This window comes from Solanum dulcamara, chromosome 4, assembly GCF_947179165.1.
Source record: "Solanum dulcamara chromosome 4, daSolDulc1.2, whole genome shotgun sequence".
Taxonomy (NCBI): Eukaryota; Viridiplantae; Streptophyta; class Magnoliopsida; order Solanales; family Solanaceae; genus Solanum; species Solanum dulcamara.
Window position 1 is genome coordinate 82111752 of NC_077240.1, and position 14501 is coordinate 82126252.

General features: G+C 32.6%; 1 pseudogene; it reads left to right on the forward strand.

Annotated features, from left to right (window-relative positions):
- Positions 1-673: 673 nt before the first annotated feature.
- On the forward strand, positions 674-4176 carry LOC129885229 (uncharacterized; annotated as a pseudogene).
- The last annotated feature ends 10325 nt before the right edge of the window (positions 4177-14501 follow it).

Here is a 14501-nt window from a genome sequence, read left to right on the forward strand (position 1 = left end):
AAATATATAAAAGACATTAAAAATGTTACAAAGGAATATTTGAATTCAAAATTTAAAAGGTACCATATAAATTCGGATGAAAGAGTATATATATTTTTCTTTAGTATTTACTCCAATTTTCATTAGTCGTTTGTCTAATTTTGACATATTACAGAAAGTCTAACAAAGTAAAAACAAAAATGACAATAATGGTAAAACTATCAAAAAAACTCATTGAAATTAAAGAGTTGTAAAAATAAATAAATAAATCAAAATGGAGAAAGTATTTGTTTTACCCATAGCGATTGTTCATGTGATCAAAGGTTTATGCTCTATAACAGGCTGTCTTTGATGTTCTGAAAAATCTCCTTTCCAATCCAAAAAAAAGATGAAGGGGGAGGATGTTAATAACAGCGTAGATTGTGTCTAATGGTATAAGATTAAAAAACGAAACAACAAATTTAAATGAAAGAAGTATACAAATGAACCGTCTTCTGATTAACCAAAAGAGAAGCAAATCGAATTGCTTGTCATTTATTTACAATGACAGAAAGAAAACTGATATTCTAGGTAAATAATTTGTTTGGATAATAATTGGAATCCACTGGTGAATATGCTTCTACTGTATAAGGGGGATTTGTTATGAAAGATAAGCATGATAGCTAAAAGAAGACGAGAACTTGATTGAGCTGATCATGATTTAGCTTTGTGTATCTGATGATATTTTGTCCCCTCATTCTGTTCAAGAGTCTGTCAGCTTCTGAATTTCTTTTGTTTTCTATATGAACTTGCAGAAAAAGATTTGTGAAGTTTGCGGTGATATAGGTTTCCAAAAAGAAATTATTACCTGTCATCGTTGTAAAGATGTTGACGTGCACCGGTGAGTTCTCTTTCTCTCTCTCTGTCTTTTTTAGCATGAAAGGGTGGACAGTCAGTCTGGCGAGCTAAAAGCCATGACTCTGTAATCCATACTTGCTTCATCACCTAGTGCCATATCTATATATTTTTTGTAAACCTCAAAAATAGTATTTGTATTTTTTATGCACATGTAGTCCTCTTCATATTTTCAAAAATTTGCCTTCTCTCTTCTTTTAGGTATTGTGTGCTGGGCTATTTTGTAGCTGCACCAGTGAATTGGTGTTGTGAAGTATGCGATACTGGAAAGAGGTTTATTTCTTCCTCACATGGACTAGAAAATGAGTACTCTGAGGGATCCAAGTTGCATGCCTCTGCAATAATTTGTCAGGGTACTCTGCCACCACCACTAAAGAATCGTACAAAATTTCTTGGTGGGCATGATATTAACTGGAAAAAGAAGGCCAAGACAGGAAAAACGAAATATTTACCAGTTGAAGAAGCACTCAGTCTATCATTAGGCGTCAAGAAATTTGGATGTCCACCAAAGAAAACAGTCTCTTCAAGAGTTGTGTTAACCAAACCCATGGCGATTGAAACTCAAGGGAATTTAGGCAAACCTAGAACTCAAATTTTCAATTCTATTCCTGAGAAAAGAACAATGCAACATTCTTTAGGATCAACAGGATATAAGAAACCTCGCAATTTTCCAAAGTTCAGAACAACTGGACCGAGCAAAACAAGTACAATCATCTAAAGGTTAAGTGTTCTCCAAAATCTCTTGTATTTATTACTTGTTCAAATTTATCCTCTTCTTATTTCTTTATTCATCAGAAATTTCATTTTTTGTCATATACCCTTATTAATTTTTTAAAAAATAATGCCATTGATATATCTACAGTTGATATTATCTTTCAAAATAATGATCTCCCTTACACCATCAATATTTGCAAATCTTTCGTAGCAAAAAATATTTATTTTTGTACTTCCATCCAATTGATGTAGCCTGTTTGTTAGGTCCTGGTGGTTCTACCATTCTGGAGCTTAGGAGTCCTAATGCTGTGAAAGCGAGTGGAATGACGAATCCACTTATGACACACTCTTATGATCCTGCTCTAGTTCATTCTTGGAAGTAAGTACCCTTCATCATGTACATTTATTACTAATTCCAATTCAGCTCATCTCTGTTTTTGGATGACCCATCTTTTCTAGTAGTTTAGCTGACTGATCAACCTCTTCTTTGTAATTTTCCTATTGATAACTACGGAAACATATATAATACTTTTTAGTTAACAACATAATGTTAGTTTCCGAGGAGATGGCCTAGCGGTTAAGGTATAGGAGTAACAATTTGGAGATTCCAAGTTTAGATCTTAGCTACACACCTGGTGCGCCCATCTAGTTTAGCCTTGGTGGGCAACATGACCTTGTCAATATGTGCTTATGAAATGAACAAGTTGCCTAGTAAATTAGTTGGGGTACATGCAAGCTGGTAGGGACACCATTAATATCGCTAAAATAATGAGTAGGGCAATGAAGAATATGTGACATAATGATCTGAATGTATACTACTTAGTTAGATGGTAGTAAAATTGATTTCCGTTATGGAGAAATTTCTTGAAAAGTTGAAGTTATTGCCACTCTATGTTGTTGTATTATGGTCCATCTTATGTTTCCAGGTATGGAAAAAAACAAATTGTAGGTAAGTAGTTTGTATGAGAGCCATAGATTGTTTATTTTCTTATTTTTATCAGTTTTGCGACTTAATGAGATATACAATGCAAAATAATTTTAGCTGTATGTGAAACATTCTCTTTATGTTTTTATTGTCTGTGAAATTGCTTCATGAATTTTTTTCCTCCCTTGAAACTCAAATATGCCTTCCGTTATGCATCAAAAGGCAGAAAAGTTTCCTTTGATTATTCTGCAAACTACATATATATTAAAGATCCTTTTTTTACTTAAAGAGTTTGCACTATTCAACAGAAATACAAGTTCTCTTCCCTATAATTTATTAGTCTCTCTTCCTCTTTGCATTTCAGGGGAAGTTTTCAAATCTTAGGTGCTCCGAAATTTGTGCCTAGGATGCTCGATAATTGTATCCAGGCTCATCCTCCTTCCAGAGTTAGACGCAAGGTGTATGAGTTCTCATGTCTTTTGCCTGATACTCTTAAACTTGAACTAGTTCCCCGTGAGAATATCTGAGAAAGTCGATTCAACAATCATATTCCGGGTAAAGAAGATATAGGATTGTATTTCTTTACAAGTGAGAAAGAAAGGTCAGCTTCTTTCTTATATATCTATTTGTAAAGGGGTAAGGGTTGCAAAGTAGAAGTGCCCCCTTGCTCATGAATGTTTTTACTAGAAATTGATTTTCATTTCCCATTATATGTAGGTCTAAGAGATATATTGCTCTAGTGGAGCTCATGCGTAGCAAAAATTTGGTGATGAGAACGCTTATAAATGATGTCGAGCTGCTTATACTTGCATCTACAACCCTGCGCAGTGATGCTCAAAGTACGTCTATAATCGCTATATTAGGACTATACACAACAGAATGTAACTTCTGATTTTCCTTGATGCATAATTTATCTGATTACTGTAGAGCTGTCTTTCACCTTTACAGAATGGAACGGCGAGCGCTTCCTGTGGGGATTATTTTTACCGCAAGGGACGAGACACAGATGGATGTGCTGAGGAGGCAGAAACAAAGTGATTGATATGGAGATAGACATGCTAGCTGGAGAAAATGTAGGAACGCTGGAAATTGTTGTCTCGACAACTACTTTCCGTAGTTGATGTTACTAGCTATGTTACTCGGACTCTTCAAAAATATCAATGGATGCGTGTCGGATTCTCCAAAAGTAGTGTATTTTTGGATAATTCGGCATGGGTGCGGCATCAAATTGAAGAAAAACTTTAACCTCACATCAGTGCCTAGGGCCTACTGAAGCGCTGCAGATCCTAGCAGAGTATCATGAATGAAGGCCTAAGTGATGCTCATCAGTGTCGGGACAGCGCCAAAAAAGGAATAGATAGGTGGTTCGGTATAGTTTTAAGTAAAAAAAAAAAGAGTTTGTTAATTATATACCATATTTTGATGGTTGAGTGACGAAGGAGAAGAGAGATAGCATCTCGACTGGCTAGCGATGAGGAGAAAAGAATCCCAATGTATGGTCCTAATTTAAACACGCCACCTACACGACTCACTACATAGGTTTAAGGAATGCAGGATAATATGGTTCCTCATCCCTCGATATAAAGAAGTTTAGAAGGCAAGAATGATAAGCATTCGGGCCTCTAAAGCAAGATTAAAGTGTCCTCTTGGATAAGAAGACCTAAAACACCTTGGAATAGTCGAGTGCCATCACAGTTGAAAAACTGAGTCATGACAATCACATACATTAATTTCCATGTTTACACTATAGATATTACGTACTTCTTATTTTAGTAAATATGAAGTTAACTTTTGCTTTTTGTTCATTGATCAGTTTTGCTTTTCTAGAGAAGATGAGAGGCTAAAAATGAATTAGCCCTGTCTCTTGTTTTTCTTTCATTTCCGACACCAAGCCAAGTCCACGTTCTTTTTTAGTAGTCTTTGAACGAACTCTGAATCCGGCACCCCCCAGCTGTTGTAAAATTGATATGTTAATATCATACTTGGTACTTACTTTCATACAGGTGCTGCATGGTTGTCATCAGCTCGTGCCCCCGGATATTTAGGGCATTACTTGACTCTAATTATTACTAGCGTTGGTTGTGTTGTTTGGTATAAATGTGTTTGTGGTGGAAAAAAGTCAACAATAAAGAAAAAAAGAAATAATCTATCTTGATGGGATTTTTCTAGTAGGTAGCGAGAAGACTAAGGTAAACCAATGTGATCATGGCATTGTAGGTGTTTGCGCCCTCATTTTGTCATCCCTGCAGCTTTCCAGATTTTGTATTGAACGCCCCTCGCCTTTGAGTACGGCAGCAGCCCAGACATAGACCGAATTAGGGGACTAAACTCTTGAGTAGATTGCCCATGGAAAGGAGCAAAATGGATCTATGATTTCAAGTCCATTCATTGATTTTGAGAAAATCGAATCAATTGGCTTTTTTTCCAGCGATGCCTCCAACTCGAGCGGGATGGCAAGAATTGATCAAGCGAAGAATCACAGTTCTCAACTATCACATTCAGAAAGGCCGATCTTTATAACTCAAAATGGTCATTATATATGGTCATTAGAGCACCTAAGATGTCAAAACTTCCCCTAAAATGAAAAGAAGAAGAGAAAGACTAATAATTATAGAGAAGAAGATTTGTATTCTTGTTGAATGGTGCAAATTCTTCAAATAAAAAAAAGATATATGTAGTCTGTAGAATAATCAAAGGGAAACTTCTACTTTTTGATGCATAACGAAAGGCATATTCGAGTTTCAAAGACACAAAAAAGATCCATGAAGCAATTTCTCAAAAAGAAAACATGAAGAGAAAGTTCCACATGGAGCTAAAAATTATTTGTTTTGCACTCTACATCTCATGAAGTCACAAAACTGAATTTTTTTAGAAAAAAAATGCATGGCTCCCATATAACCTACTTAGTACGTACAATTTCTTGTTTCCCAAACATGAAAACATAAGATGGTCCATAATATAATGACATAGAGTGGCAGTAACTTCAAGTCCTCAAGGAATTTATCCATAATGGGGATCAAGTTTACAACCATCTCACTAAGCAGTATCTATTCAGATTATCAATATGTCACAACTCACAACTATGTATGAGCAGAAGTCTATCCCATAGTTGGGCATATATTCTACAGTGCCCTGTGTATTCATTTTTTTAGTGATACTAACGGTGTCCCTAGAGCTTGCATGCACCCTAACTAATTAACTAGGCAACCTATCCATCCCACGGGGGGATTTATTAAACTCATATGCAAAAGTCTAACTTGCTGGTATCAAATCAGTCACTAGGTAACCACAGAGAAATATTCAACACCATGCTACAAGGGTGGTTCTTGTAGACTTCATGGAGCTATTGAGTTGGGAAATGAAGTAGCTGAACTATTGCTCAAGTCTCAACCGAATCATTCTGGGCATTATGTGCAACTCTCAATCATTTATGCTGGTGCAGAGAGGTGGATCATGCTGCTGCCTCGAGAAAAAAATGTTAGATGCTGGAATACATAAGGTTTCGACCCACAGTTTTATTTAGTAAGCTGCTAACTGCAGCTGTGATGGAATCTCTATTCATCAAAATCAGCTAAAAGGATCCTACATATGGATTTTGCACAGAGATTGAAGCATTGCTTAAAGAAAGCTGTAGTCATAGCTTGACTGATCGAGGAGGGCACATTTTTGTGAAAATGCACAGCAAACCTAGTTCCAAAGTCTATTTGTCAAGGTATTTCTTTTAGTTTTCTACTTTTCTTTTTCTGAATCTTTTTCTGTGTCACGAAACTTTAAAATCATGGAGCGGCTTGCTAATTAATTAATCTGAACAATAGTTGATTTGGTATCTTACCAGTGAAATTCACACCACTGAGATATAACTCCATGAGTGATGCACTGCTATTCCATTTGGTCGTGGAAAATCTAACTGTGAGTTGGGGATTGTCTGTTAAATCAAGAGATTCTAAGTTGGAAAGGTGGAAAACTCTTTCTGGCAATATCCCAAGTAACTGTGTATAGGGAAGCCATAGAGTTGTTAAATAAGAAGAGAAATTTAGAGGAATGGTGGAAGAAATGTTCACATAGTTAAGGTCGAGCTCTCTTAATTGGGTCGAGTTCTTAAGGAACAATTCAAAATTGTTAGGACCGAATCTAATCCCATAATCACTCCGCATAATTTAGAAAGGTGAGAGATTTCTGCTGGGATTAGACCTGTAAAACTAGTAAGAAACAAATCAAGATGTGTCAAACTAGAAAACACACCAAATTTAGGTGAAATGAGCGACCCGGAAAAATCATTATAAGACAAATCCAACTTTTTGAGATTGGAGAGTTGAAAGAGACTACTATTGGAATGAAACTTGCCTTGAAGTTTGCTGCAAGTGTGGTTAAGCTCAATCACTTGTCCCGTCATCTCGTCACAATGAACTCCATCCCATGAGCAACAATCTGTGCTCTTGTTCCATGAAAGAGTTTTTGGATATGTAAAAACTATTTATAGTCAAATCACATAAAAGATTCAAATAAAAGTCCCAACACTTGTAATAACACATGCATTTTGTCTGTTAATTACTTTTCCAGGGAACCTGTTCAATGTTTGTTAATTACTTTTCCAGATTCATATTTCCACAATTTTGGAACTGGAGGAAGTGATGAAGCAGAGTGTTGTTTTGGAGATAAATCTGCAGGTATGAGCTGCTTATGATAACCGTGACGGAATACCTCGATGTTATGTTGGTTGTGTGTATAAAGTCTCACATTAGAAGTTGATAACAAAAAGGAAGATATGTATAAAGCAAAGTAATACTCTTAATGATGTGAGATATTTAGGACGAAACTGTGCATGTTTTGTCAAAAGCCAACGATCTTTTGATGAAAGACCATCATGAGTCTGTATAAAAGTATTTTCGAACTGCAGTTTTTTTTTTTTCTGAGCTTAAAGTCAGCTGTTCTATGTTTGTGTTATGCTGTCATGGGAAAGAGTTGAGTGAAATACAATGTTTTTAGAGATGGCACATATCGTCCAATTGAATGATCTAAAGGTTCAGGATTGTGTCTGATTTCTGCTTGTAAAAGACGAGATATGGAGAATACCTTGTTATATTATTCCAAGAGGTAAGCAATATAAATATAAGTACATAAGGTTCTAGCTAAGGAAAGAAATAAAAGATATAAAAGAGATTTTTATAAATTTGCTATTTCTATATATATGTGGTATGTACAATCCTAAGAAATGATCTAGATTCATTCTGAAACACTTCCCTCAAGCTGGAGCATATATATTGATCATGTCCTCGGTAAGTATTCGCGGAATAAGTACGTGCAGCCTCGACATGATCCACGGCGCATTCATAACATTTAGGGCCGCTCAAGTGGAATTAAACAATTTTCTCATTTTTCATGTGTAACCATGAATATTTTGGTGAACTGGTCAAAAACATTATGGGACCTTCCGTAAATTCTCGGGGATCAGTAAGTGTAGCCTCGACACGATCCACTACACATTTATAACATTTATAGACCACGCATGCATAATTAGGCGATTTTCTCATTTTTCGTGTGTATTAGCATGTGAGTATTTTTGTGAACTAGATTCAAGTTAACTTTTTTCCTAAACCATTATGGGACCCTTGGTAAGTACCTAGGGGATCAATACGTGTAGCCTCGATACGATCCACGGTGTATTCATAGAATTTAGGGCCGCACAAGTGGAATGAAGCAATTTTTTCTTATTTTTCGTGTATGTTAACCAATGAATATTTTGGTGAACCGAATTCCAATCAATTTTTTTCCGAAACCATTATGTGACTTTCCATAAGAACCCGAGGGATCAGTATGTATAGCATCCACAAAATTCATGGCGCATTCATAGCATTTAGGGGCCGCCCTAGTGGAATTAGGTGATTTTCTTATTTTTCGTGTGTGTTAGCCTATAAATTTTTTGGTGAACTGGCTTTTCGTCAAAAAAATAATGAAACTATTATGAGATCCTCCGTAAGTATCCGGGTAGCCTTGTCACGATTTACGAAACATTCATAGCATTTTGGGGCCGCACAAGCGGAATTAGATGATTTTCTCATTTTTCGTGTGTGTTAGCCCATTAATATTTTGGTGAACTGACTTTTGGTCAATTTTTTTCCAAAGCCTTTATGGGACCCTCCGTAAGTACTCAAGGGATCAGCACAAGTAGCCTTGGAACGATCTACAACACATTCATTGCATTTAGGAGCCGCACATGCGGAATTGGATAATTTTCTCATTTTTCGTGTGTTACAACCCATGAATATTTTGGATCAAGAAAACATACAAATTTGTACTTACATTAATCTTGATAAATAAAATTATTTTTTAAAATTTATTTTGTGATTACCGGATATTTTTCATAATTGAAAAATTTGTTGCAAACAACCACACACACCAAAAAAGTGGATAACTCTTGCTAGTTAATCATAGTCATAAAATTCAAATTCCATCTATTAATTGCCACTTTCATGAAACCTCCAAAATTCAGCAATAAATTCAAGACCAAATAATGAAAAGAGAAGTAGTACAACCATAATAAGTAAATATGAAGTTTGTAATAAGTATGCCCTATACATAAAGAACAAGAACAACAAATATAAATATCTTCAACAGGTACCAAATTAAAGCCTGTTGAAGATTATCACAACATTACATTATGTACCAAATTATGTAAACTAAAGACAAAACAAAGTAACATATAAAAGTTTGGTTTAATTAAATGACGTACGTAACTAGTTGGAATATTACTATAAATTAAATTTTAATGATATAATGATACGTCCATTATCCATGACCATGAGTTCCTATCACACTAATAAAAATAGTTTTTAACGATAATAAATATACACATTAATAAAAAGTGTTAAGACCTTTACCGACATTAATTAATTGTCATTGAATTCATTATACGCTTTAGGAACATTTACAAAGAGTGTTAATGCCGCTAAAATAAATATTTAGTGGCATCTAAGCTATTGCAGTTAATCAATTGCCACTAAAGATCATTTTTGATATAGTGCCTTGTCTTTCAAACGGTAAAAAGAAATTGAAATTAACTATGAACTTGGTCAGTAATTTATTGGTAAATTAATTTGCTTGGACTGGAATGCGGGTGTTCGATATGAGTGTGAATTTATATGTCAAATTCTCCATGATCTAAATTTTAAATTTTAGGATACCAATAGGATGTAGAGATTCAACTAAAATAATTTAAATATCTGAAAATAGAGCTATATGTCCAAAATACGAGATATTATGTGAAAAACTTACATGATATTTTGAGAAGAAAATATTAATCAAGAGGAGAATTCCAAAAGGAGATTAAAAAAAAAAAGGAAATGACTGATATGAAAACTTCTATATACAAGCTATTCCATTTTCTTTGATTTCACCTCAACTTTTGTTTTAACTACAAAAATCATTGTATATGTCTTGAGTTTCTCCTTCGATTTTGATCAATGTACCCAAAATCAATTGATCACAGTTTAATATAGATCCCACGCTCCACCCACATCGTGTAGAGACGGGCTCGACACCGAAAGTGAAAAATCTGAAGAACTTAATCGGTAGATTACTCGTAGCTAACATAATTTTGTGATAATCCATCACTAGTCCATCATTAAATAAAATTAGTGACGAATTTTATTGTTTAGCTATAAAATTCCTCAGTCACTAATTCTATTTTTTTTTAAGTAGACATTTCTTCCTCATTGGAAACTGTGGCAAGACCCATGAAAGAAAAAAAAGAAATAGAAGAAAGTCACCATAGAAACCAACAAGAACAAGAAGTACATATATATTTTCTCAATGAGCAAAGTTGAAAAAGAGCTCTAAATCTAGTTGAGTTGTAGTGAAGAAAGAAAGAGGACTTCTTTTCAATGTATTATTATTATTATTACTACAAGTTGATGATGATAGTACTATTCTTCTCTTCTTCTTTGGTGCTGGTGGACAATTCTTGATTTTTGGAATTTGAAATCTCTTAGCTTTTGGAGTTGAACAATAATATTCATGACTACTACTAATAGTATCATCATTATTCTTCAATGAAGTAGTCTTACATGGAGAAACATCTAATGATGATACCTCTTCATTATTTCTTGAACTTCTTGTTCTTCTTCTACTAGGAGAAAAAGATGGACCCATTGTGTGATATTTGTAGATTTCACTTAAACTATCAGTATATATAACTTAAATAATATTGAAATTCAAAATTATAGAAAATAGACTTTTGACTATATATAGACTTTGGACAAAGAAAAGCACTAAGCTAGAGGGGAGAAAATGAGAATGGAAATGTTGGAGTAGGTTTATATTTATAGTAGGATAAATTGAGGCTGCCCAAAGAAATGGTTGTAGTTAAGAATCTTAAATTCAATAAAGTTCAAATGAGCCAAAACTAAATGCTACTCTCTCCCTCCGTCTATTTTTATTTGTACAGTATTGACTTGGTTATCAATTTATAGTAATAACAAAAATAATTAGGAATTAAGTAATGAATTATTTTTTAATTTTTTAAATCAAAAAAGTAAAAGTAAACATTTATTTTTAATACAGTGGACAATAAAAATAAGCTAAATCGAGGAAGTAATATTTTAATTATTTTGGCTCATTTTAACGTGTTAAATTAAGAAATGTTAAACTATTTAAGAAAGAATATATCTGTTCAATTTCGCATACTTTAAGAACGTAATTGGTCTTCTTTCACTTATTTATATGCTAATTAGGGCAACTGAAGTTTCAGTTAAACTTAGAACATATTTGAATCAATTATTGCAATAAAGCATATATTATATGAGCTAAATGAATGAAAACTATGTTGTTTCCGGTATAGTACATGATTTCTTTAATAAATTCTTCATTCTATCTATTTTTGATTCTTTCTGGATTTGTAGAACTTTCCTTGTTTACAAGTTATGTTAGCGAGGTGTGATTTTAATACAATCTTCATTCTAATTATTTTTCAATTATTCATACATCGATTTATTTGTGTTGTTCAATTATTACAATTCTTTTCAAACTAAAGAAATTTAATTAATACTATCTTTGTTCTACTCATCTTAGCACGTTAAATTGCTCAAAATTATTATCAAATTGACTAGATTTGCATTTGTATCCAATTATTCACTAGAAAATTTTTGCACTATCTAATATCTTCATTCTACCTATTTTGTTCAACTATTCACCAAGCTTGTCAAATTGAAAAAAAAAATTATCTTTATTATTTGCCAATTTAAAAAATCTCCCCATACAAGTAGGCCCATTTTTTCAACAGTGTTTTAAAAACAAAAAATAAAAAATAAAAAAGGACCAAAATATGAAGCCAAATGAAATAAATAAACAAATTAAAGGAGCATCGAAATTGTAAAAGGGACAGTAACTGTTTTGAAGAACATTTTTATAATATATTCTATAAATAAATTAATTAAAATTCATTTAGTCAGCCATTATAAAATTAATCTATTTTTTTATTTGTCTATTAGAAGGACACATTGAGCTTAGGATACCCCATAGTTTATGGCCAATCTTAATTAGCAGTCGCTAATAGATTTTTTATTAGCTACGAACAATTTAGCAATAAAATAGAGATGAAATTCACAAATAATTTCGACTTCTTTCTTACAGTGACACTTTAGTTACTGTTCTTTGAAAAATCTTCTTCTTTGTGATCAAGTACAAATACCCCTTATGCTACGGCCAAAATACATAGGGCTAACAAAATCAGGAGTTAACAACGATAAATTCTGTAGCTAAATAACAAATTTTTGTCTTGACTATTTTCATATAATTAGTGTCAAATCTATCTTGGTTAGGATGACCTCACTATAAGCAGTTAATCTTGGAGAGTAGGTTTATATAAGCATAGGTATATATAAGCCTTTTCTAATTTGGGATACCATTAAGAATAATAACTGTATGCTTTAATGTAATTGTGAGATGCTAAATGGACTATTTTACTAATCAACAAGTTCATTAAAGAAAAAACAAGTTTACTACATTAATTCAAAGTATGATGTTTTGTTTGCATTATTTGTTAGAGATAAAGTTAGAAAGAGTTTGTAACTAAAATACATTGTTTAGGAGAATGTGCAAAGGAACAATTTATATTTCTTATACCTTTCTATTATTTGGAGTTTCGGTACTCGTATCGGGTTTGACTAAATTTAAATTCGCGCATTACAAAATCCAATTCTGAAGGCGGTGCTCCTAATAGGTAAAATCATATATTACCCCATATTTTTTAGGTAACTATTCCATAACCTTTTAGAATGTCTTGCCTGACCTTGATTTTTACAAGTTCAAATTTGAAATCTATAATTAAGGTCGAAAAAATTCTGAGTCATCCCACCGTAATGAACGTTGATTTACTTTGCTATGTTGACGAGGATCAAAATCTAGATACCTTAAGGTGCCTGATTTATTATTTCTAGATTCGAATGCGATCTAAAATATAAAAAATTGTTAGTACAAAAAAAGAAAAAAAATTTCAACCTAAATATATTACATAATTTTATTAATTAGTTAACCAGATATCATGTGGTCATTCATTTGTTTACTAATATATTTTTTAAGAGAACGTGGTTTGAGCTTTGGATACCATTCATTTCATTAATAAGAGAGTAAAAAGGCAAAAGAAAATTAATTTTCATTAATTACATAAAAGAGTTCTTTTTAGTACTTGAATTGGATATTGATATTTGCAAGTAGGGTGGGTTAAACACATTAGTAGCATAAAAACAAAACCAAAAGAGGTTCTTAAGTTTTTAAGAAAAATGAATATATTTTTGTGTCTAATTTCTTGAGACGAAAAGTTGTTCATCATTTTTTTTATAATGGATTTCTTCTAATAATATTTTTTCGATGGATAATATAATCAATCCATTTATTTAATCTTTCCTTAGACGAGAAGTTTGTCAAGTTCAAGCATTTTTTTTTTTTATTTAGAAACCAACGTCTTGGGGCTAACATGAGATTCGCTCAAGGACCTAGACATAGTAATCCAAATATATCAAACTTCTTCTAATAATTCTTTTTTTATATATAAAATATTTACTTTTTTTCCGAATGACACACAATTTTTTTTTCTTTAAAAACCCTATGATCTATTATTACTAAGAAAAAAAGTCCCTCAAATTTGGAGGCGTAAGACATTTGCAGTGCCAACCGTATCTACAAGTAAATCGATTAAAGTATGAAGTATACAAAAAATATTTCCTCCGTTTCAAATTAATTGTCATGTTTTCATTTTTTAAAATCAATCTAACTCACAATTTGAACTAAATTGAATTAAATCAACTCAATAAAACCAAGTAATAATGTCTTACAATAAATAATCAAATTATGCTTTCGAAAAAACAACTTGGGATCCCTCAATCTAAGAAAATTATTGAACTAAATATCATATTAGGTTAAGTGGTCCATTTCCTCAATTTTGGAAAAAACTAAAGTCAACCATCTAAAGTCAACCTGTTCAACCATGTCAAATTCCAAAATAGATTACATGAATGGATTACCTATAACGTGTGAATTCAATTTTATGATCAAGTTTTGATTTGACTTAATTAGGTAGGTCAAAACACAAATTTCCTAATTGAAACTAGGGGGGGAAATCCTAGTTAAAAGTCTCTTTTATAGTAATATTTTTTTACAAAAGATTTGAAAATTTATTCATTTTATTAGTGGCTGAAAGAATTTAATTCCTAAAAAACATAACTAGTGCAACTAATAAAAAAAAGTATGGAAATAGAGAACTTTTAATGAAATATAATGGCTTGTGACTTATTTAAAATGAAATTCCATTCACTCCCCTATCTCCTCTTGTCATTTCCAATTAAATGGACTTATTAAGACGAACGGATCTAGAAGGGGGTGCGGGGTGTTCACTCAATCTCCATCGATAAAAATTATAATGTATATATAAGATTTTTAAAAGAAATAATCAGTCTATGTATATAAATTTTGAATCAACTAAATATAAAATTAAAAA